This window comes from Triticum aestivum, chromosome 6D (genome assembly GCF_018294505.1).
Source record: "Triticum aestivum cultivar Chinese Spring chromosome 6D, IWGSC CS RefSeq v2.1, whole genome shotgun sequence".
Taxonomy (NCBI): Eukaryota; Viridiplantae; Streptophyta; class Magnoliopsida; order Poales; family Poaceae; genus Triticum; species Triticum aestivum.
In genome coordinates, this window is record NC_057811.1 from 328,594,740 (window position 1) to 328,599,919 (window position 5,180).

The following is a 5,180-nucleotide window of genomic DNA, read 5'->3' on the forward strand; positions in this document are numbered from 1 at the left end:
GAAGTATGAACCCTAGGCCTTGTTTCCAAGCAATGGAATACCATTTTCGCTCACTTTTACCACTTGCTACCTTATTGTTTTTATATTTTCATATTACAAAAACCTATATCTATTATCCATATCACACTTGTATCACCATCTCTTCGCCGAACTAGTGCACCTATACAATTTGCCATTGTGTTGGGGACACAAGAGACTCTTTGTTATTTGGTTGCAGGGTTGTTTGAGAGAGACCATCTTCATCCTAAACCTCCCATGGATTGATAAACCTTAGGTCATCCACTTGAGGGAAATTTGCTTCTGTCCTACAAAACTCTGCGCTTGGAGGCCCAACACGAGTCTACAAGAAGAAGGTTGCGTAGTAGACATCATGAAGCACAAAGAGCAATTCTAACAAATCATAGCATAATTTTGGCTCTCTCAAATAGGTGTGTTCAGCAAGGATACTTGATACAAAACAAAAATCAAAACAAGCAAAGACTCATATAATACAAGACACTCCAAGAAAAACTCATGATATGCGACGAATAAAAATATAGCTCCAAGTAAAATACCGATGGTCGTTAGAAGAAAGAGGGGATGCCACTCGGGGCGTCCCCAAGCTTAGTTGCTTGTTTCTCCTTGACTATTACATTGGGGTGTCATGGGCATCCCAAAGCTTAGGCTCTTCTTACTCCTTATTCCTTCATCCATCGTGATCTTACCCAAAACTTGAAAACTTCAATCACACAAAACTTAACAAAACCTTCGTGAGATCCGTTAGTATAAGAAAACCAATCTTTACTTTAAGTGTTGTAGGAAACCCATTCAAGTTTTGTTATTGCATTAAATCTACTGTATTCTAACTTTACCATGGTTTATACCCCGTCGATACAATCCACAGATTCATCAAAATAAGCACACAATGCAAAGAAAATAGAATTTGTCAAAAACAGAACAGTCTGTAAAGACTCGAATTTTACATACTTCTGTAAGTCCAAAAAATCTGATAATTTAGGAAAACTTAGGCAATTTGTATATGAATCTTGTGCAAAAAAATCAGAATTTTTCGTCGCTTCTGTTAATCTAGACAATTATTTTACTGGACACAAAAGTTTCTGTTTTTTGACAAGATCAAATCAACTATCACCCAACATGATCCTAAAGGCTTTGCTTGGCCCAAACACTAATTAAAACATAAAAAACACAATCATAACAGAGGCATAATTGTTCAAACACTCAAGAACAGAAAGAAAAAGGCAAAAATAAATTTTATTCATTGGGTTGCCTCCCAACAAGCGCTATCGTTTTACGCCCCTAGCTAGGCATAAAACGTAGATTCAAGTGTTGTCATCTTTAGTTCTAGATCCATAAGATGCCCTCATGATTGATTCATATGGTGGCTTGATTCTTGTTCTAGGGAAGTGTTCCATTCCCTTTCTCAGTGGAAATTGAAATTTAATATTGCCTTCTTTCATACCAATCACGACACCAATAGTACGTAGAAACGGTCTACGAAGTATAATTGGACAAGACGGATTGCAATCAATTAATATCAAGAACAATAAAATCTATGGACACATAATTCCTATTTGCAAGAATAAGAACATCATTAATTCTTCCCATAGGCTTTTTAATAGTAGAATCCGCCAAGTGCAAATTTAAAGAACACTCTTCAATATTGGTAAGACCAAGCATGTCACATACAGATTTCGGAATTGTGGAAATACTAGCACCCAAATCACATAAAGCAAAACACTCATAATTTTTGATCTTGACTTTGATGGTTGGTTCCCATTCATCATGTAATTTTCTTGGAATTGAGATCTCTAATTCTAACTTTTCTTCCAGAGCTTTCATCATGGCATCTACGATATGTTTAGTAAAAGCTTTATTTTGTTCATAAGCATGGGGTGAATTAATCATGGATTGCAAAAAAGAAATACAATCAATTAAAGAGAAATTATCATAATTAAAGTCTTTGTAATCCAAAAGAGTGGGCACATCACTAGTTAAAGTTTTGACCTCTCCAAACCCACTTTTATCAAATTTTTCATCAATATTTTCACCCTCCGAATCATCGGGACACCTTCTAACTAAAGTTGAATCTTCTTCAGTCCCTTTATCATCAATTTTAATTTTACTAAACAAGGAGTCAATAGAAGAAGCACCAATCACTTTAAGATCTTCATCACTTTTATGAAAGCAATCACTAGAAAATGATCTTTCTAAAAATTCTCTTTTAGCTCTAAGCATCGCGGTTCTTTTCTTACTTTCATCCATAGAAACATATAAAGCTTTAATTGATTCCTCAACCTTAGGCACAAAAAATTTCAACTTGAGATTTTCTAGATCATGAGAAATTCTATCAATGCTTCTAGACATATCATCAATCTTATTCCACTTTTCTTCTATCGTATTATTGAAAACCTTTTGAGCATTGATAATCTTTTTAATAATATTTTCAAGATCAAAGGTGTTCCTATTATTATTATAAGAAGGATTACCATAGTAATTACCATAATTATTAGAGGAATTTCCAGGAAAAGGCCTAAGGTTAAAATTACCTCTATAAGCATTGTTATTAAAATTATTTCGCGAGACAAAATTCACATCTACGGAATCACTATTTTGCTCAATCAAAGTAGACAAAGGCACATCATTAAGATCAATAGGAGAATTTTAATTAGCAACCAATTTCATAAGAGCATCAACTTTTTCACTCAAAGAATTTATTTCTTCAACCAAATTAACCTTTTTACTAGTAGGTGCTCTTTCGGTATGCTATTGTGAATAATTTGCCATAATATTATCAAGCAATTTAGTAGCTTCACCCAAAGTAATTTCCATAAAAGTACCACCCGCGGCGGAATCTAAAAGATTTTTAGAAACAAAATTCAATCCCGCATAATTTTTTTGTATAATCATCCAAAGATTTAAACCATGTGTAGGACAATTTCTTAGCATCAGTTTCATTCTTTCCCAAGATTGTGCAACATGTTCATGCTGAAGTTGCTTAAAATTCATGATTTGAGTTCTAAGGAAAATAATTTTTGCGGGCGGAAATACTTAGTAATGAAAGCATCTTTGCATTTATCCCAAGAATCGATACTATTGCGAGGCAAAGAAGAAAACCAAATTTTTGCACGATCTCGCAAAGAAAACGGAAATAATTTCTAATTCACAATATCATTGTCCACATCTTTTTTCTTTTGCATATTGCATAATTCCAGGAATGTGTTAAGATGGGACGCGGCATCCTCATTAGGAGTACCGGAAAACTGATCTTTCATAACAAGATTCAACAAAGCGGCATTAATATCACAAGAATTCGCACTACTGGCGGGAGGAGCAATCGGAGTGCCAATAAAATAATTGTTGTTAGTATTGGAAAAATCACACAACTTGGTGTTCTCTCGAGTCATAGTGACCACGCAGACAAGATTGCACACAAAAACATATCTGACGAGAAAACGGCGAATGAAAAAGAGGGCGAATAAAACGGTAAATTTTTGTGAAGTGGAGGAGATGAAAACGAGAGGCAAACGGAAAATAATGTAAATTGCAAGGAGATGAGATTTGTGATTAGGAACCTGATAGATGTTGATGATGTCTCCCCGGCAACGGCGCTAGAAATTCCTTTTGATGTCGCTTGAACTACGTCGGTATTTCCCCAAAGAGGAAGGGATGATGCAGCACAGCTACAATAGGTATTTCCCTCAGTTATGAAACCATGGTATCAATCTAGTAGGAGAACCAAGCAACACTATGTAAACAGTACCTACACACAAAGAACAAATACTTGCAACCCGACGCTAAGAGGGGTTATCAATCCCTCCACGGTAAAAAGATAGATAAATTTGTGGTAGATTGGATAAATAGATGTCGCAATAAAACAAAATAAAATAAATAAAGAAAAAGTGCGGCAAGGTATTTTTGGGTTTTCAGAAATATGGATCTGAAAATAAGTGGCAAATAATAGATTGGAAAGCAAATATGATGAAGAATAGACCCGGGGGCCGTAGATTTCACTAGTGCTTCTCTCGAGAAAAATAGCGTACAGTGGGTAAACAAAATTATTGTTGGGCAATTGATAGAACTTCAAATAATTATGACGATATCCAGGCAATGATCATCACGTCCAAGATTAATAGACCGACTCCTACCTGCATCTACTACTATTACTCCACACATCGACCGCTATGCAGCATGCATCTAGTGTATTAAGTTCAATGAGAAATGGAGTAATGCAGTAAGAATGATGGCATGATGTAGACAAGATCTATTCATGTAGGAATAGACCCCATCTTGTTATCCTTAATGGAAACGATCAATACGTGTCTTGCTGCCCCTTCTGTCACTTGGAAATAACACCGCACGACCGAACCCATCACAAAGCACCTCTTCCCATGGCAAGAAAAATAGTCGGCCTAACTAAAGCAAAGATTCGAACAAGAAATACGAGGCTATAAGTAATCATGCATATAAGAGATCAAAATAAGACTCCAATAACTTTCATCGATAAAATAGATCTGATCATAAACTCAAAGTTCATCGGATGCCAACAAACACACCGCAAAAAGAGTTACATCAAATAGATCTCCAAGAGACCATTGTATTGGAATCAAAATAGAGAGAGGAAGCCATCTAGCTACTAACTACAGACCCGTAGGCCTACAATGAACTACTCACGCATCATCGAAGAGGCACAAATGAGGATGATGAACCCCTCCGTGATGGTGCCTAGATTGGATCTGGTGGTTTTGGAACTTGCGGCGGCTGGAATTGTGTTTCGTCGACTCCCCTAGGGTTGTTGGATTTTCGGGGTATTTATAGAGCAAAGAGGTGGTGCGGGAGGCGGCCGAGGTGGGCACAACCCACCAGGGCACGCCTGGGCCCCCAGGCACACCCAGGTGGGTGATGCTCCCCTCGGAGCCCCCCTTTGGTACTTCTTTGGCCCAACAGGTGTCTTCTGGTCCATAAAAAATCTCCAATTTTTTTTGCCGCATTTGGACTCCGTTTGGTATTGATTTTCTGCGAAGTAAAAAACAAGCAAAAAATAGCAACTGGCACTGGCCACTATGTCAATAGTTAGTCCCAAAAAATGATATAAAGTTGCTATAAAATGATTGTAAAACATCCAAGAATGATAATATAACAGCATGGAACAAGCAAAAATTATAGATACATTGGATACGTAT